Source organism: Palaemon carinicauda, chromosome 22, assembly GCF_036898095.1.
Source record: "Palaemon carinicauda isolate YSFRI2023 chromosome 22, ASM3689809v2, whole genome shotgun sequence".
Taxonomy (NCBI): Eukaryota; Metazoa; Arthropoda; class Malacostraca; order Decapoda; family Palaemonidae; genus Palaemon; species Palaemon carinicauda.
Window position 1 is genome coordinate 109252058 of NC_090746.1, and position 21136 is coordinate 109273193.

Genomic DNA, 21136 nt, shown 5'->3' on the forward strand with positions numbered 1-21136 from the left:
CTATTCAAAGAAAATCTTTCATAAAATATCTACTAAAAAATATTCATTTAATAAGTTTTAAATCATTAGCTCTGTAAAAGTTATTTACGATTGAAAGGGCTCAACGTTGTTTAACTTCGGTTTCCAAGTTAGGACCGCCTACTCTCAGGAAAGGTCGCATATAAACAAATCATTAAAATTTATCTTGATGTTTATTATAAATGAAAAGCTAATCGAAGAGGCCTAATAAAGGCGGGTGAGATATAAAATATATAGAGGAAAATCTATAATTAATTTATAACGTGATAAGATAATTGCTAAAAGCCTAAACACACTTCCGTACTAAGGGAAGGGTCGGCCATTTAAAAGCCAAGGAAAGTCCAAAAAACAATCCAAAGTCATCAAAAATTAAATCTATCCAAAAACGAGTTCAAGATTTAAGTTGAAGATAAAACACCTGTACTGCGAAAGCTCAAACCAAAATGAAGTACTTCACCAAATATGTTGAGAAAACTCCAGGTTCTACAGCGAGTAATGATACGTCTTGTCGTCAAGGTCGACAGAGAAGAATTGAAGGGTTTGTTTACATGCAAGAGTGGTATCTGGCCGATATTGGCGCTGGTGGGCACACCCGCAACCTTCATAGCGATCGCTCGCGAGTTTTTTGAGTGTGTTTTCTGTCGAGCCGCTGAGTAGCAGCTATTATATATTCACCGGCTAAGTTAAATATTTAAAAATACATACTGTAATGGAAAATGAGAAATAAAGCTTTTAGAGTGACTGTTCAACAAATTCTGACCAGAAAAGCTCTACAGAAAGTTTTGAACCTTGCAGAGAACCAGAGTGCCAGCCAATGGGGGTCTTCCCTCCCTTTATAGGGTTCCTTGATACCTCACCCAAGTTGTTCATCTCCATGATCAGAGCTAAGGTCTTGACGGAGATGGACTTCATCTCCAGGTAGATGAGCCCGCCTTCAATGGTGAATCCTCATCCACATATGAATGATGTGAGTGAGTCGTGAGTGCCTAAACTAGAGAGTGCTCTAATCCTCATCCACATATGAATGATGTGAGTGAGTCGTGAGTGCCTAAACTAGAGAGTGCTCTGAGTGTTCAGCCTCTTTAGAGCACATTGTAATAGAAGAAGGAATGTGCACAAGAGAATGTACTTTAGCAGAAGGGCATACGTGCCTTGGAGAGGATACCATGTTAGAGTACGAGCACACAAAAGTGAAGTTTGCTCACTCACCAGGGAGTGCTTAGTTAGGGCCCAGAGAAAAACATGCCATAGAGGATGCGTGGGTAATAAGTGCCCGTGATCAGGAGCACAGGCAATGGGCTCTAAAGGAAAAAAAAAAAAAAGGCGAGTGTGACAAGCGCACAAATACAGGAATGCGATGGACAAACTCGATGAGTGTGTGCATATAAATGGGCACGCTCTAGCCAGGGTGTGCGGACATGCAAAGAGATGGATAAGCATACAATGTCTCGCATAATGCTCCAAAGAATATGGTAATGTAATGACCCTCAATTAACTTGCCATCACAGGTACCACTTCGCAGTGCATCTGTTGTTTCACTTCTGCAGGGATCTGCAAATCCACAGCAGAGGGCAATGTTGATTATATTACACTAGTCAGAGGAGTCCAAGGTCACATCATCCTCTTCCTCGAAGTGGTTGTAAGCGTTTCCATCGTCTGAGCCACTGGGACTATAGATAAGGAAGATGGGTCCAACTTAGGAATTTTCTCAACCCATGTGGCAAGTGAGGAAGATACTGGCATCATTTCATGTTTTAAAGAGATGCCCTCCATACCAGAGAAGGCCAGTGTTTCCTTAGCTTTGTTACCAACTGAAGTCTGAGGTTCATTATCAGGCAAAGAGTGGGGAATAGCTGCCTCTTCTGGGTAACCAGCTACCACTATCTTTCTCGTAGCCCACCCATGAAGGAGATCGAAATTGTCATCCATCTTTGTCACCACCCCCGAGGAGGGAGATGGAGAAGGATTAAAAGTTCGGGTACCGGAAAAAGAAAGAAGAACGCCCGCGAGAACTCATTGCAGGGGTAAGACTACGAACAATTACGTGCCATGCCAGAGGCGTACAAATAATTGGGATCCACATGGCTCCTATTTAAGAAGGTTCTGCACTTATGTACAACAACCCCAAGGGCAGAATCGCATCTCCAAACATGGTCAAAATGGAGACAGAGTTTATGTGTACGACCTGGCGGTTTTAGTCAAAGTGGCTTTTTGGTGAGTTGGCAATGGGGCCAGGACCTCCCTGCCATATACCAGTTACTACTGATACCTTATTATAAACCTTAACAACAGAGTTCCAGCCAAGCAGAAATCACACTCCTATTAAGGACGAGAATTCGTATTTGTGAAGAACAAACATTGAATATCCAATACTATCCTGATCTATTGGTAATTTAATTCAAGTTTAATTCATTAGTAAGCCAATACTTCTTTAACGTTCTAATAGGAGCACCTAAAACCTTCAACTCCCATCATTGGGTAAAATCTAAAATGGGTTCAACTAACAATTGTCATTGCAGTATAGAAAGAAGACAACCATACTGTAATTCTGCATTGAATAAGAAATTATGAATCGAATTATAACTTAAATTAAATCTCAGACTCAGTCCAAAAACTTGCCTATCCTAATGCAACCCATTGGTAATCTATAATCATCATAATCCATAAAAGGACTAAACCAATTTCAATTTACTTATAAGTCAATTCGACCTCAATTTTATACCATTCAAATCTAACAAACAACGCTCTTTATCAACGTTACCTTTAAAATGTTAGCTAATGCAGCTGGCTGGTTTTTATAGATTCAATGTTCTCCATGAAGAGCAGCAAAATTAGAAACCAATTTCAGTCTCCCATAGCTCAAGATGCACCTGAGATAAAAAGAAGAACATTTGTGAAATTATTTTCAAAATTCTTCAACAATTTTTTAATAATCATATAACAGAATTGACCATGACGTTCTTACTTTTATGATTATCTAAAAGAACTTTTCAAAAAGCAATATTACCTTTTTCATATGTATTAATGAATTGACTATCAAAAGTTTTAAGTTTCACAAATATCTGAATATGAAGAATTCGGAGATAATTTGTATTTTTCCCCAACTAATACAAACCTGTAGTTATTTATCTGGATATTCTTTCGGCAAAGTTGGAAGGTAGCCATTAGACTAAAAGTGTAAAGTGGCAATGCTGCCTAACCGCTTGAGCAGGTAGGCCGGGAGTGGCTAGGGGGTACCCAGCCACCTCTATATATACCATCACAGATGAGAACTACGTCAATATTGATTGCAGGCAGGACTTATGGGGGACAGGTGATAGCAAGCCATTTTATATAAAATAGAAAAAATCTTCAGGTTTATATCAGTTAGGGAAAAATACATATCTCCGAATTTGCCCTTTATTCCCATACAAACAAACATTCCATTAGGTGGGTGCAAGTCCTAATTCTGGCATGGACACTGACCCGGTTTTACCTAGTACAGTATATGACTGTGGTCTAGGGAAACTTAAGACATCTCACTAAAATATACAAAGTGAGTATAATAGTGGCCTGAGCAATTCAATGTAATGAGAGTTTGTATGTCTTATATGAGCACATTCTGAGTTTATATAGGAATTGGTAAGAGGTTTCCCCTTGCTTACCTCGCGGGAAACAATGGGGACGCGGACAGTATTTAAGTTTATGACATACTGGGCTACACAAGGGAAGTGATAATTACCTGCAGAGGGTGAAGCCAGCTTGCAGAGGGACCCATGGTGCTGTATCCCAAGGGAAGGGAAAATGAAGAAAGGAAAACCCAGACACTCTCATTCATCCCAGTCTTAGCCAGGATAACCAATGCCGTAAACCAACTGCTACTTGTCCATCAAGGAGCCTGAGGCATTCTTAAACCACTTGTTGAGCAGCCACCACAGGACCAATAGTAAAAGTACGAGTCTCCTGTGGGTTACATCTTTTAAATAATGAGCTGTGAATGTATTTTGTCTTTTCGACACGCCCACTTGTAATACTTGCAATACACAAAAGTTGAGTTTGAATGCCAAGAACGTACTGATGCCCCGGACATCATGGGCTCTAGGTTGTCGAGCCGGAGGAGGATCAGGAACTAAAGCTGTTTTGATCACCTGGCGAATCCAGGATGAAACTGTTTTTAGTTATCCTTCTCTTTACCCTACCGAAGCTAACAAACAGAGATGTTAGTCGGGGCCATGTTGCTGCAGTGTGTTTAAGACAGTATCTCAAACTCCTCACTGGGCATAGCAACAACTGATCTGGGTCACTGGTTAAAAAACGGAGACTCGCAATCTGAAAGGGCCGAAATCTAGGGTCCAGTACCCCCGGATCTTGAGCCTTAGCAATGAACTCAGGGACGAAGCTGAGTGTCACTTCCACCGATCCCCTTGAATGGGTGATGTCATACGAGAGGCCATGAAGTTCAGAGGCTCTTTGCCAAGGCTAAAGCGAGCAGGAACGTCATCTTCAAAGTGAGGTTTTGGTTAGGTGCATGGCGTAATGGTTCGTAGGAAGGTCCTTTTAAGGATCTCAAGACGCGAACCCCGTTCGGAGGAGGAGGCCTAATCTCTGACTGAGGGCAAGTGATCTCGTAACTCCGTATGAGTAAAAAAATGCGCCAACGAAGAGGAAATGTCCACTCATTTCAGTTTAAAGGCGAGGCTCAATGCTGAGCGACAGATTTTCACCGCTGAGACTTAAAGGAGTTTTTTCTTCCGATGATATACAAGGAACTTCGCTATTACTGGTATAGATGCACTGAGAGGAGAGATATTCCTTCCACAACACCAATCACAGAAGACTGTCCATTTTGCCTGGTACATGGAGGCAGAGGACTTACTCAAGTATCTGGACATTCTCTCCGCAACTTGTCATGAAAAGCCCTTCTGAGAGAGGAGACGCTGGATTCTCCAGGTGTGAAGTCGAAGTGACTGCACGGTTCTGTGGAAGATGTTTGGGTGTGGTTGTTTGAGTAGATCCAGTCATGGAGAGAGCTCTCTCGGTAGATCTACTAGTAGTTACAGGAAGTTCAGGAACCACTCTGCATGATGCCATAGCAGAATCATCATTAGGTTTTTGGATGCTCTACTTTTGTTGAGCAGTCTTATCAGACAGACCGGGGGAAAGGCGTATACGTCGATGTTGTCCAGTCCAGGACTGGAGAACAGTACAGTGAAAGCTTACTGTTCAGAGATATTGCAAACAGGTCTACAGTCAGGGAAACCAACCAAGTCAGGACTTTGTTGGCCATCAGATGATTCAAAGACCATTTGGAGCCTACTATCCAAGTCGCTCTGCTCAGATTGTCCACGAGCACATTCTTCTTGCCAGGAATGAAATGAGCCAAGTAGGGACACCAAATGTTCTCCTGACGATCTGAGGATCTTTACTGCAAAATGGCATAGAGGCTGCTAAAAGGTACCACCTTGTTTGTTTATGCAAGTCCCTACTGTTGTGTTGTCGCTCATCAACACCACAGAGTGACCTGCCAGCAACTGTTGGAAATGATGAGCTAGATATGCTGCTCTCATCTCTAGGAGATTTATGTGCTGGTACCTTTCTGACTCTGACCAAAGTCAGGAGATCATATGATGCAGCAAGTGGTCCTTCCACCTTTCTTTTGATGCGTCTGTGAAGAACATCATGTCCGGAGGAGGGACGAGAAGATTCTGACCTTTGTGAAGATTTTCGTCTGCCACCCACCAAAGCAAGTCCGTCACTTGTTCCAGAGTACAGTAATAGGAACTTGAGTGTCTGGTGGATCCGAGTGTTGGTTCCACATGAACTTTAGCTGCCATTGCAGGGATCTTATCCTGAGGCGGCCGTTTGGAACTAGACGGAGGAGAGAGGTTAGGTGACTTAACAGACTCAACCAACGAGAGGCCAGTAGAACTTCCCTTCTGAGGAAGGGTGAAGCCACCTCTCTCAGTCTGTGTACTCTATGGGATGACTTTCTGTTGGACGGTGCCTATTATCATACCAAGGTATGCCAGTCTTTGCGAAGGTAGCAGTGATGATTTCTTTAGATTTGAGAAGCATGTCTCAGTGACGAAGAAGGGTCGTCACTGAGTCTGCCAGGATTAGCCAATCGTCCAGGTATCTGAGGGGACGAATGCCATTCCTGTGAGCCCATGATGACACTAGGGCGAACACTCTGGTAAAGACCTGAGGAGCTGTCGCGAGACCGAAGCATAGAACCTTGAACTGGTATATTTTGTCCTCATGTATGAATCTGAGAGACTTCCTTGAAGACGGATGGATTGGGATCTGGAAGCATGCATCCTTGAGATCCAATGTGCACATGAAATCCCTTGGTCGAAACACCTGAATGACCATGTCTGGCGCCTCCAATCTAAACTGAGTCTGTTGCACAAACTTGTTCAGAGGGGAGAGATCGATGACTGGTCTCCAGCCTCGTCACCTTTTTCACTAGAAAAAAAAAATTGACTGTAAAAGCCAGGGGACCCGTCAGCAAGCTCTTGCAGAGCACCCTTCTGCAGCATGGTCTGGACTTCGGCCCTGAGAGTCAGCTCTTTTGCGCATCCCTTCACATAGAAGCTTAGATACACTGGACCCCGAGAGATTGGATGAAAGAAACACGATACCCTAAGGCAACCACTTCGATCCTCCAGAGATCTGCCCCGTGGAACTGCCACCTCTGCCAGAGGTGCTGCAGGAATCCTCCTACAGGTAGTAGGTGAAGAGGAATGCCATTCCTAGTAGGAGTGACCAAATCGGCCACTGCCCTTCGCTCCCTTTTTCCTATGAAGGACTTGCTCCTTTTCTGGCCTTTGGACTGAAAGGGCTGCTTAGATACCTCAAGGTTGAGGGATGAGAAGAAGGGGCTTGCAGACTGCAAGAATACTGGGAAGGTCTTCCATAGGGCCTTACAGTAATGTCAAGCCCTATGAAGGAGAGAATCGTTCAACGATTTCCTCCAGCGTTCAGCAGCCTTCTCAATGTCCTTTAGAACGAAGACAGAACCCTCAAGGGTGGAATTCCTCAACTGGGAAACTTCCACCTTTGGCACCTGCTTATGTAATTTCCCAATGACGGTATCCCTTCTTTTGAGTATAGTGTTCGCCCACAAGTTGAAGACATGGTGCGATAAGAACAAGCATTCAGGTACCCGACAAAATTAAAGACTCCAAAGTCTTCCTGGCAGACTCCTTAGAAAGATCATGGGAGCGTACCAATTGCGCCCAAGGGTCTCAAACCGTAAGTCGAGCCACGAAGCCGCTTGCATGGTATACTTCGCACCTCTCCCTATGTTAAGGACCTCAACTGCCGAGAGGGAGCCCCTGAGAGAGGAGAGGGTTTGAGACAAGATCCTTCGTCAGAGATTCCACCGAAGAGTCGAGGGACATGGTCGAATGCGGTTCTCCTTCGATCTCATAGTACTTCCTTTGGAGGACAAAAGGAAGTGGTAAAGACCGAGAAGAGGAACCTGTCTTCAAGGGACTAGAAGTTTTGGCTATCTGAGCGACAGTCTTCCTTTTGGCAGCCATCAGACCTTTAGACCAGGGCAAGGCTGTACTGGTTCTTGGAGGCTTCTGGGTCTTGAAGATCTCATAGAGAACCATATCCTTACCCTCCTGGGTGGTGGTACTAGGATTTCATCACCTATTGATGGCGTTCATGCAAGAGAGGACCTACCAAAAGGTATGTTCCAACTCTCCTTCTCTTGTTGCGAGTGAAAGTTCGGACTGGCTGCTCTCAGAAGATTTTCATTGTTCATGTCCAAAGGTTCATCTTACATCCAGAGCTTGGGGTAGGTCAGGGTTGTCAACAGGATCAATCAAGGACTTGCCAAAGGGGACCTTCTGCGAGCCTCTGCCAAACAAGCTTCCCGTGCCGCAGCGTTCTTTAGTTTGGTTTTGGTGTCCTTAGACCCTCTTCGCACAGGATGTTCCTCCACGGTGTTATAAGGGGGAACTTGCGAGGGTTTTGGGACACTGGCAGCTGAAGCTTCGACAGAGGGAGCCAAAGACTCTTCCTCAGGTGGAGATAAAGAAATCGGATGCTGGTCCGGCGATACTACTTCAATTTCTTGAGGGTTGAAGGGGTGTACAGATATCCCTGGGCGACCCAATGTCCCTACTCTCCTGGGGTGGATGATATCAGCTTGAGGTGGGGTACGCCTCTCATCCTTCTCTTCTGCCTCTTAGTCATGGTTTCCCTCGTCTTAACCGGAGTAAAGGGAAGGTTAGCCATATAAGTCAGAAGAAGGTGACACCTTGGCACGAGACCGAGATGAAGGTGATCTTTGTGCCTTGTCCGACGATGGTCTCCTAGGCTCAAGACTCCAAAGAGACGAACTCAAAGAAAACTCAAAGGGAATTCTTGGAGTAGCTCCAAGTGGAGCAGTCAGAGGCTGTGGCAGTGGAGGAGCTACACCCACAGACTCCTGTAGGGTAGAGAGGAAGATACTTACCCATTCAGGGAGCTCAGAACCTTTAGGTAAGCTCTCAGGGGGTGCTCTAGAGGAAGTCTGTGCAGACATAGGGCAGAGTCTTTGCGGCAACAGGATATGTTCCTTCGGCGGACGGTCCCGTCTGATAGGAATGTCAGCAAACCAATTAGGAGGCTACTTAAACCCTTCCGGGAAGGGTATAGGGCCTGCCACTGGAGGTGGTAGAAGCTAGAGGCAGAGGACTTGGTACCGCACTTGCTCACAGTTCCGAAACCTCTGCTCATGAATCGCTTGTGGAAATCGCGAATTTGAGTGCAACTTACAAAATTCGTGTGCAAAACCGTGAGTTTTGCGCGACAACGGGTGCAATTCACATGCAGAAGTGCTCGCAACACGAGCACAAGGAGCCATACTGAAAGAGGAAGGCATAGCACATTCCTGAGGCTGCAAAGAAGCACCTTTGCCCAATGAAGCAGGGGCGACCCTAAGCATTGGTGAACGCATCACACCAGGACGTGCGGCCGAGCGTTGCATAGACGAACACTTTGCTAAAGCACCCCAAGCAGCAAAGGGCACCGGAGGTTTTGCTGGACGCCTGTTTGAGTTAGTCAGTCTGTCTCATGATCAGGATTAGTCCGAGGTCGTTTAGGAGATGGATGGGTTGAGGGGCTATGCGGTGGACTGCGCGAATGCCTACCTCTACCTCTGTACTAGGAACATCTAGACCTTGATCGTGAACGCGCGGTTTGCGATTGTGAACGGGAGCGTGTAGCTCTCGTTCTAGAACGGCGTGAACATAAGCGTCGGCCTCACGATAGTGAACGGCTCCCTTGTGAGCGTGAACATCGCCCTCGTGATCTAGATCGTCGAGTTTTAGAATGCGAGCATCTGGACCTAGGTCTAGACTCAGATGCTCGTGATTGTGCAGAGCGCGATTGCGTTACTTCTCCTTGTGAAGAGGATCTCCTCCGAGAAGAGCATTGAGACCGATGGTCTCATAAGCATGAAGCTCTAGAGCAAGAAAGCCTTCTAATTGAAGAGCGTTTGGATCGTGATGACCTACGATCCTGTTGATCTTCAGAACGTTGCGAACAACGACCAGGAGAAGTGTCCCGAAAGACGAGGAGATGGAGAAACTTGTCCCCTCGTGCCGCTGGTGGAAGGAGTGCTGGTCTCTGGAAGATCATCACCTACAGCTGAAGCGTTCCTGTGGGAAGAAAGAGAAGGCTGAAGGTTGCAAGACGACAATGTCCCAGAATGGCAAGTAAGATTGTCATCAGCAGGAGGTTGTTGGAGGGGCGAACACGAGCGATTGCCTCGTCCGCAAGTGGAAGGTCCAGGACAGGGCAGCTGATGGACTTTGCAAACCTCCAAAGCGAGAGATGTTGAAGGCTCTGGAGAAAGGTTATTCCTGGTACCGCACTGAAGGAGGCGAACAAGTTCTTCCTTCATTGGGGACGCAGAAACCCCTAAGGTCAGACATAATGTACATGCAAAACATCTGTAAGGGAAAATGGCTCCTTTGCGGCTGGAGGTAAAGTTGCTCCTCTAGGGGAAGTAACTACCACCTGAGTACCCCAAGGTTGCCAAGCAGTTGGACAGTCTGCACTCCTGTTCGATCGTCCCTCGGAAGAGCGCGAATGAGAAGAATCTTTAGAAAGAGATTTGGGGGTGAGAGAAGAAGGACGCACCTTCCTCGCCCCTGAGGGAGAAAAATTGCGCTTAGCCTTCTTTCTGAGCCATCCAAATTTCTCCCATTGGGAGGCAAGGCACTCCCTACACTCTGCACAGGGCCAACCCTGCTAGCACAGATGCCCTCTACACGAAGGACACAGAGTGTGGGTCGGTCTCCAACAATGATATGAAGGTACCGCACGCATCACCCTGGCGCAAAGGACAGGCCCGCATGGAGGCGATCAGAATAAGCAAGTACACCTGAAAAGAGAAAGATTAAAAATGTCCAATGACAGCCTTGGAGGGGAGAGGATATGTCCACTATCTACCGAGCCAAAAGAAAAAGTGACGTAGCTCACAGCAGTGAGAGTATATATAGAGGTGGCTGGGTTACCCCTGGCCACCCTCAGCCTATCCGCTCAAGCAGTTAGGCAGGGTTGCCACCACACACTTTTAGTCTAATGGCTACCTTCCAGCTGCGCTGAAAGAATATCCACATTAATAACGGATGGTCTGTTAGTATGTGAACAATTATTTGTTATATTCAATGTTAATTCGCAAAAGTACCTTATGTAAATAAAATATAAGAGCAGCTCTAAGTTCTAATAGATCTGCTTACCAAGATAACAGTCACAAATAGTAGCTTCCGTTACTTTCAATGTTTGTCCCAACTTTTTTTTTAACCTCAACTCTCTGCGCAGTAAGCTAATTTTCTCCTGAATACGCAGTAGCTCCAGCCATTGATTTCTCTGGTCCAATGGAAATGTAGCTTCTCTTAATTTTTGTTCCTATTGTCTACTGGATTTTGGTGGTCTGTTTATCTGCTGATGTATTTACCTTTGACCTATACTGTACTGTGCCCATGTAAAAAAAAAAAAAAAAAAAAAAAAAAAAAAAAAATTGTATTTTTATTACTGCAAAAATTAATTTTTAAATATACTTACCTGGTAGTTACATATATATAGCTTAATCCCGCGTTTCGTCGCGCGCACGGCAGAACTATAACAAATTTGGAAATAATTTGTATTTTTCCTAACATACAAACCTGAAGCTATTTATTAGGGTATTACTTTTGGCAATGCTGAAAACCAGCCAAGACAATTTTAGTGAGGGATAATTACCCCATCAGCTAGTTAGCGGGAGGGGGTTGGGGTAGACTAGCTACCCCCCTCACTCACACCTGTCGGTTGAGTAACCACTTTTGCTTTCTGGCAGGACTTCTAGGGGGACAGGGTGGCGGGCCAATTTGTATAATTAGCTTCAGGTTTATATGTTAGGAAAAATACAAATTATTTCCAGGTTCCAGGTTCCAAGAGGGGGTTGGATTGTCCCTCCTATTAGTCTTCACAAAAGATCTAATGAGATCTGAAAGATCCTTGTTACCTGACACATCAATGAGTCGGTGACGAAAGCCGGAGGCTAGCATGCTGCGGTAACTCTTGATGGTAGGCACAGCCAGCTTCTCTTGTACGCAGATACAACAGAAAATCTGCTATATTGGCTATAAAGGTACTGGTAGAGGAAAATTTGTTATTCCTGCACCATACTCTAAATATGTCCCACTTGGATTGGTAGACCCTAATAATGGATGTCCTTCTCGCTCTGGCGATAGCTCGTGCAGCCTCCCTTGAAAAGCCCTTCGCTCTTGCCAGCTTTTCGATAGTCGAAAGGCAGTCAGATTGGGAGCGAGGAGATTTTGGTGGTACCTCTCTAAGTGAGGCTGTTTGAGTAGATCGCTCCGATTTGGTAATGTTCTGGGGGTATCTACCAGCCACTCTATCATCTCCGCAACCCAAGGTCTCATGGGCCGAAATGGAGCTATCAGGGTCATGCAGACATTGGGCGATTCTCTGAATTTTTTCAGGACTCTGTCTAGGATCTTGAATGGAGGAAAAGCATACACGTTTAGACCCTCCCAGTTCAGAAGAAATGCATCCACTATGGCTGCTTCCTGGTCTGGGACTGGAGAGAAAAATACTGGCAACCTCTTTGTCTATCAAGGGTTGACCCCACAACATCCAAAGGCTGGTGCACACCTCATGAGGCAAGGTCCACTCTATAATTAGAACTTGCCTTCTTCTACTGAGCATATCCACCCTGATGTTTTCTCCCCTTCGATGAAGCGAGTAATCAAGGTTACGTCCTTCGCTTTTGCCCAGAGAAGTAAATCTCTCGCAGCCTCGTAAAGTGAGGCCGAATGAGTGCCTCCCTACTTTTTGATGCAAGCCAACGCAGTGGTGTTGTCTGTGTTAATCTGAACCACTCTTCCTCAGACTTCCTTCTGAAAGTGAATGAGGGCTAGGTGAATGGCCACTAGCTCTTTGATATTCATGTGCCATTTCCTTTGAGACTATCCACATACCCGATGTCTCGACCTTCCCGAGTGTTGCCCCCCCACCCCATGTCCGAGGCGTCGGAGAACAACACTAGGTCGGGGTTCTTCTGATACAGATCGAGACCTCCCGGAGTTTGTTGGTATCGTCCCACCAATCCAAGTGATTCCTGATCCCCAGAGGGATAGGCATCCACTTTTCCAGACTTTGACCTCTCGTCCAAAACTTTGTCAGATGAAATTGAAGAGGCCATAGATGAAGTCTTCCCAGGGACACGAACTGTTCGACCGATGAGAGGGTGCCCAGGAGACTCATCCAATCTCTCACCGAGCAGGACCGTAAGTCTAGGAAATGTCGCACTTTTACTAGGCAATCCAGAATGCGTTTCGGGGCTGGAAAAGCCCGAAAAACCGCTGAGTGAATTCTCATCCCCAGATAAATGATATTCTGTGAGGGTGTTAGTTGGGATTTGGCCAGGTTTACCATCAGACCTAACTGTTGCGTCAAGGACATTGTCATTTGAAGAGCCTCCAGACACTTTACTTGTGACTCTGCTCTGAGTAGCCAGTCGTCCAGGTACAAAGAAATCCTTACTCCCTTTAGGTGAAGCCAGCGAGCCACAGACATTACTCGGGTAAAAACGTAGGGAGCCGTGCTCAGTCCAAAACAGAGTGCTTTGAACTGATAAGTAGTCTTCAGGAACACGAACTTTAGAAACTTTCTGTGGTCCGGGTGTATCGGGATATGGAAACACGCGTCCTGCAGATCCAATGACACCATCCAGTCTCCAGTCTCCATGTCTGGTGCCTGCAAGGACTGACGCTGAAGTCTCCATGGCAAATTTTACTTAGCAGACGAATTTGTTTAATGGACTGACGTCCAGCACAAGTCTCCAATCCCCCGAGCTTTTCGGAACTAGGAAAAGACAGTTGTAAAACCCCTCCAAGGAGGTGTCCTCTACCACTTCTATGGCTGATTTTGACAGCATAAGGTTCACTTGCTCTTGAAGAGCTGCTGCCTTGGTCCCTGAGGACATTGATCGTCCAGATGTCCGGCCCCCTTTGGCTCCACTCTCCCCAAAAGTGGGAAAGCCTGGCTCCCACTAGTGTCTGGAGATTGCATGTCTCACTTCCTTGATTTGGCTTGCTGTCTTCGGAATCTGCGAGCTTGACCTCCAGCCGCAATCCTCTGAGTTCCTCTTGAAGGGGCTCTCCCACGAAAGGGCTGACGAGTGGGAGGACCCTCCTTTTGTTTCTTTGTTAGAAAGCTAGCTGGGAGGACTTTCTTAGCAGTCCTAGAGATGAGATCTTGTGTAGCCTGTTGTGCCAGAGCTGCTGACAAATCTTTCACTAAGTCCGGAGGGAAAAGATGTTTACCCAACAGAGCAAATTAAAGTTCAGATCTCTGAACAAGAGACAAACCTAAAGGTAAAAAGGAACAAAGCATAGCCCTCTTTTTAAGACCTCCTGTAGTGAAAAGGGCGGAAAGTTCGATGGAGCCATCCCTCACAACCTTATCCAGACAGGCAATCAGATGCATCTGAGCCTCGTTCTTAGGGTCTGTGGCCTCTGCGATTGCTCCGAGAGTCCAGTCCATAAGGCTGAAGACTTCTATTGTCCTAAAAATTCCCTTCAGCGGATGGCCCATTTCAGAATTGGACCACATAATCTTCGACTTGCTCATGGCTGACCTGCGTGAAGAGTCAACAAGTCTGGAGAAGTCTCCCTGGGAGGAGGCAGGTACTCCCAGACCGAGAACCTCCCCAGTCGAATACCCCACACTAGATCTGGAGGCCAAAGTAGTTGGAGGAAAGGAAAATGAGGCCTTCCCTAGATCCTTCCTCTTGGACGTCCATTTGTTGAGAGTCGAGAAAGCTCGCTTAACCGATCTAGCAAGAACCATCTTCTTGAAGGAGGATGTTCTTTGGGGTCTGCCCTTCAAAAACTGAGAGGGAGGTCTCTGAGGCATAGGTTGTGTAAAGTCCTCTGGATACAGAGATGTTAAAACTGTCAGAAGCTTTTTAAGGTCAGCTGCCTGCAGCAAATCCTGAGATTTATCCTCTAACACCTTTGCTAAAGGAACATTGATCTCCTGAGTCGAATGGGTAGGAGACAAAACCGCATCATCCTGTCGGTTATCGTCTTCCATAAAGACCTCATCCTGTCCTGATGGAACATCGCGAAGGATATCATCCAATTGTGAAGAGGCATCACGTTGCTGCGAGGGTAAGTCCTGCTCGCGTGCGTCCAGTGAGCGTTCAGCACGCTGCATGTCAACCGCGTGACGGGAGGGAGCGTTAGCTGCGCGTCCAGAGTCGCGAAGGAGAGACAACAACTTGTCTATCCTGGTGCGAGGAAAAGTCCTGACTGCATGCGTCCAGTATGCGTCCAGATTGCTGCATGCTTCCAGACTGCTGCATGCGTCCATGTTGCCATGAGGTTTCAGCGTGCTGCAGGAGTCCCGCATGCTGTAAGTCTACAGCATGACGCGAGGAAGCATTAGTATCACGTCCAGTAGATCGCGAAGGAGAGACAACTGTTTGTCTAACATGCTGTGGTGGCAAAACCTGACTGCATGCGTCCAGCATACGTCCAGACTGCTGCATGCGTCCAGTTTGCCGTGAGCTTCCAGCGCGCGGCATGCGTCCCGCATGTTGAATGTTTACAGCCTGATGCGAGGGAGCGTTAGTCGCACGTCCAGCAAGTCACGAAGGGGAGACAACTGCTTGTCTATCATGCTGTGTGGACAAATCCTGACTGCATGCGTCCAGACTGCTGTCTGCGTCCAGAATGCCTCGAGGGAGAGACCAGAACCTTGTCGCTTCCGGCAACGCGTTCCGATCGCTGCTAGGGAGCGTTGCTGAGAGTAGGATAAATACGCTGTCCGATAACGTCTTGGTTAACGGCAGCTCCTTTCCTTGGTCTGTTGATGTCTTTAGGTTCTTCTGGACGAGACTTCTCTGTTCGAGAATCGTAAGCGTCAAACAGTGACAAAATCGACTTCTTTAGTTAAGACAGATCAGACACTTGATGAGCACCGTGTGCGCTAAATGAACCGTGTACTGATCGCTGCGAGGGATCGTCAACCGTAGTCGGGTGACCACCAGGGGAAAGTCCTTGCGACATTTCCAGCGAGCCTTGTGAGTGATCTGAACTGTGTACCGATCGCTGCGAGGGATCGTCAAAAGTAGTCGGGTGGCTACCAGGGGAAAGTCCTTGCGACATTTCCCAATCTGGGGGAGGGGAAGAAGCGTTTACAGAAGTAAACTGAGCACCTTCTTCCTCCGACGAACTATGTGTCTTACGTGAATGTTTTGGCGCTGACACGTCGTCTTCTTCCGAAACGAAAACCTCCGGCGAACACCAGTTACTGCAGGATGGTTTAGTAAGAGACATACGTCTCTTGAGAGGTCTTGAACGCAGTGGTTGGCGCCAACCACGTCGCGGTTTTGCGTCATCTGATGAAGACGCATACTTACTTACCTCGCCTTTCCAGCGGCGAGGGGGAGCGACCTGGGATTCGTCAACAGGATCGCTGGAGGGGACGTCCGTTCGCTGATCAAGGTCTGACATATCCTTTGGCCTTTCGACATTCCTTCTCCCAGGGGTTGGGGAGCATGGAAGAGGTCCCGGGCTGGGATTATGACGGACACGAATGGACGCACCCTTCACTTCACTGTCACTATTTACAAGCTTGCTTTGCAAGCCACGCAGTGCACCCCACATAACCTCTTTTTCCGAAGTTAGGGAACGAACCTGTGCGCCTAAGGCTGAAATAGCAGCCATCACACCCTTTAAAGAAGGTTCACTTACCTCTGACACCAAGGCGGGGTCTGGAATATTAGAATTATGTACATTGGAAGGAATATTACCATCAGAAGATCTATTTGAAAGCACACTGGTCGATCTAGCCCTTCTAAGTCTATCCTTCTCTAGTCGCTTAATATAGCGATCAAACACATTCCACTCTGAATTAGACAAAGACTGACATTCATCACATCTGTTATTATACGTACAAACCTGACCTCTGCAACCAGTACAAATTGAGTGAGGATCAATAGAGGCCTTAGGCATACGTGTCTTGCATCCTCTACTACACTTTCTTACAGAGTCAGCCATTTTGTAAACAGAAAAAACAGAAAAAAGTCCAGGTCAAAATCCAACAGAGTCTATCTAAATCTAAAGTGAAAAGTCAAAAGAATATCCAAAAACAAGCAGCGAAAGCCATTAACAATAATCAGACAAAAGGTACTTCACCAAATTGTAGAATAAAGTAATATCAGCGAACGAATTTCCTAGGTGTTGACTCGATCAACGGCAGGGAATTTCTGAGGAATGTTGGGAATGGTTCTGGTAACCTATGAGAGATGGCGCTCATATATGACCACCTACTGTCATGGCGGCGGTTGCCGCGAAATTTGAATTTCTGCCGTGCGCGCGACGAAACGCGGCATTTAGTTATATATATGTAACTACCAGGGAAGTTACATATTTAAAAACATGGTGTTTCTCTCCTGTTTCACCCAATCTGTACTAAAAAGTTAGATACATTATAATCACATCATTTGATCAGTTCTTGGTGGAAATAATTATTCAACGCAACTTTATGGTCGCCTGTGCACTTTCAAATCATAAAGCTGAGCTTAGCTTGGCTACTTCAGTTTATCCATGGTTACACTTTGAACTAGTTGCAAATTTAACCAACACAAAGAAATTACATTATTTTTCCGGTAATGCTATAAAGATGAAAGTAAGAAGCGTGTCCAGTGCATTTCATGTGTGAGCGATTACTGTAAATGCTAGTTTTGTGGACAAGTGCTTTTTTTATTTGAACAATCACCCCAGTTTTTACACATGATTCAGATAACTCGATCTCTGACTATTAAGGTAAGTCATTGCAGATTTAGTCTCAGCCTAAGCTAGTCATTACTGACCATGTCTCAGCTCAAGGTAAGGATACTGCCATTTTCGGGGGGATTGCAGGGGGGTAAGTAAAGATACGGCTTCTAGGTTAGGTTAGGTTAGCTAGTGCTCGTGTTTGTTTCCCTTTATAATCGGACCATGTTAAAAAATATAGAGAAATTTATGTTCAATAGAAAACGTGGCTCGGAAGATAACAGACCCGAGTTATAACTGTGGCACTAAGTCCGTAAGTGTTGTTTCACCCACTCTTTTTTGCAAGAAAGAAAATTTTCTATGCTAGTTTTCTTATTGTTCTGTTGGTTTCTCCAGTGATTATGTTCCCTAAATTATTAGTTTTCATTTCATACCACCCAAAACCAGATTCCCAGATGGGGTGGGATCAGCTCAACTCCTACCATAATCATCTCATATCCAATTAACCAGTTATTCCAGGCTGTCGGGAAGTATATAGTTGATTGGGTCACCTGATTTTTTGTCGGACAAAATACTTGCCCACTTAGCTAAAGCGCGCAGTGCAACATGTAGGCTACCACTTGCCAGAAAAGAGAAGCAATAATATAATATTTAATAGTGAGAGAAGCAAGCCAAGGCAGAGCAGACATATTAGTGAATAATAAGTGTAAGTTCATGAATCAACATACAGTACTCGTAGATAGAATTATGATAACATGCATATTTTTGTAATTTTTTTTCTCATTACTTTATACCTGTATACCTGTATGTGAAGTTTCAATTCATTGTTCATAATGTTTGTGTCCATCGGTTATAGTCGTAACCCTGTACCATAATATGGCATGAGTCCTGTTTGTCAATATTCAATGTTAATTTGTAAACGTACCTTATATAAATATAATATACGAGCAGCTCCAAATTCTAATAGATTTGCTTACTAGGATTAGTAATTTTTCCTGGTATTTATAAGGTACCAGCTTGTAGCACCCAAATGCAACACTGGGTACGAGATGATTTGGTACAAAGTTTGTTTAGTATGAAGTGACATGGAAACATACCCACATTGGGTTAAACCCATTACTGATGGGAGGTTATGTTGGGTGGTGGTAACCTGAAATGGTACTTTTGCGGAGGGTAATACTGTAACATCAGAACACAATTAAAAAAAAGAAAACTTTGGGAAATAACAGTTTTTTATGCAAAAACAACAGGGTTCTATAGCAGGACAGTGGTAGACAATTGGTACAGAGGCTATGAAAATTCCCAAGACTAGAGAACAATGGGTAATTTTGGACTTTCTTAGAAGAGCTGTTTACCATAGTTAAAAGTCTCCCTTTTATCCTTAACAAGTGGTAACTAACTACTAACAATGCAGTAATTAACACCTGGATTTAAGATGAAATGGTTTGTCGATATAGCTTTCATTAAAAGTCCCCTACAATTGAGATCGACAAAATCCCTGTCCGTAACTATAATAAAACCCAATAATTCAGTATCACAGGAATCAGAATTTCGAAATAAAAACAGAAAGAAATTGATTATTGGAGAATACTCAGAACTAGAGGCCTCTAAACTATTTAGATGTTTCATGAGCTATTAAAACTAATATTCATTATACATTAGACTTGGACCTACGAAGTTGTCCGTAACTATAATAAAACCCAATAATTCAGGCTCCTAGGAATCACAATATCGTTGTATAATTACTCGAAATAAAAACAGAAAGGAGAAACTCATTACTGAAGAATCCTCAGAACTAGGGACTTTTCAATAATTTAGAAGTTCTATGAGCTATTAAAATGAATATTCATTATACATTAGACTTCGACTTACGAAGTTACCCCATAGGTAAAATGTCTTAGCCTACGACCTATCAACACAGCAAACTACATATTTACCTCTTGTTTCATTTGAAAATAATACCAAACTAACTCTAAACACAATCTAATATACTTGACCTTGTATCTAAATGAAGGGTACTAACCTTTGGAAATAAAACGTGTAACGTTTAATTGCCTAAAAAGTCGTAAAAAAGTAGAGGTTCTCCAACCACAACACTGAATCTTATGATGTGACAGGAATGCGGAAGAATACATTTGGCAAAAATATTAAAACGTGGAAATATTTTCTTTAATTATTTAATTTGATCGTATCTTTCCTCTAAATACCATGTTATAAAGATAAAACAAAAGATACATTAAATTCATAAGCTTAATTCGGCTAGTTTTATGATAAGACGGAGGAAATACCATGAACTACTTTTATGACTTGTTTCCCAGAATTTTTTTGATGGGGGGGGGGGAGTATTAAGCTAACAGACCCCCGCCCCCCTCTGCATACATATACTTTATATATATATATATATATATATATATATATATATATATATATATATATATATATATATTGTATACAGTATATATTCAGTGGGCTCCACAAGGCACTGGTAGAGTTGGAAGACCCAGCCCTACATGGCTGAGGACTTGTGAAGCACGAAGTAGGATATTGATGAATGGAGAAGTATTGAATTAAAAGTTCAAGATAGCGAGGACTAGCGAAATTTAACCGAGGCCCTTTGCTTCAATAGGCGTAGGAGGAGATGATGATGATGGTATATATATATATATATATATATATATGTATATATATATATATATATATATGTATATATATATATATATATATATATATATATATATATATATATATATATATATATATATATATATGTATGTATGCATATACTGTATATATATATATATATATATATATATATATATATATATATATATATATATATATATATATATATATATATATATATATGTGTGTATATATACATATATATATAATATATATATATATATATATATATATATATATATATATATATATATATATAAATTTCTACCCTACCTCATATATTCACTATATACAGTATATGTGCGTTTAAAAAGTATTACTCCTACAATATTTTTTAACTTTTGGCATTAATTACACCCAATGGGAATTAAGGATGAAAATTGCACTAAACTCGCCAAAATTAAAACTTAATTCATTCCTGACATAGCATCAAAAATATTGCGTTAAATCCTGGTTGAAGTAGATACACATAAATTACCTTTGGGTTTAAATTTTTGACAGAGTAAAGGGAATTGAATATTATGTGATAGTTTCGGCTTAATAATTGCTTGTATACAAAAGTTTTTCAGGCGCTAGTGACAAATTTGCCATTCATATACTAGTGGTTGTGGTAGCCGATGTGGTAACGTCCCTGACCTTACACACATTATACAATTCTACTTTCACAGTCACTCACCTTCTGTGTGCCGAAACTCCTTCTTCTTAATACCTATATTATTTAGTTATGCAGCCCTTTATAGTTCTTGATTCCGTTTCCCCCTCCCAGTATTGTTAAAGGGGTACTTTTCATACCAGCCTGTCATCTTCCATTTTCTCTCTTTGACCAAACCATCTCTAAACGCTCGCAAATTATTTTACATTTTTGTATTCATATCTGTATTCTAATATTTTTCACCCTTTCATTAAGTTTGTTCTTGTGTTTCATTCAATATGATACGTTTGCTACTAAACACCTATTAGTCACAGCGGGCTAACATCTGCAGATGTTACACTCGGGCACACTGTTCTATTTAGTTTCTCTTCATCTTGTTTTGTTAAAGTTTTTATAGTTAATATAGGAAATATTTATTTCAATGTTTTTACTGTTCTTAGAATATTTTATTTTTTCTTGTTTCCTTTCCTCACTGGGCTATTTTCCCTGTTGGGGCCCCTGGGCTTATAGCATC

At 43.6% G+C, this 21136-nt stretch overlaps 1 long non-coding RNA gene across 3 annotated transcripts in view; it reads right to left on the reverse strand.

Moving 5' to 3' along the window:
- The window catches only part of LOC137616678 (uncharacterized), a 279052-nt gene extending 259645 nt beyond the window's left edge, over nucleotides 1-19407 (reverse strand). For 2 of the 3 annotated variants that reach the window (XR_011039478.1, XR_011039477.1), the window contains exons 1-2: nucleotides 19312-19398; nucleotides 2780-2888 (exon numbers count right to left, since the gene is read on the reverse strand). This is a non-coding gene — a long non-coding RNA (uncharacterized lncRNA). Of the gene's footprint in view, nucleotides 1-2779; nucleotides 2889-19311 lie in introns of all 3 variants that reach the window. The other variant, XR_011039479.1, reaches the window with a different exon arrangement.
- Nucleotides 19408-21136: the final 1729 nt, after the last annotated feature.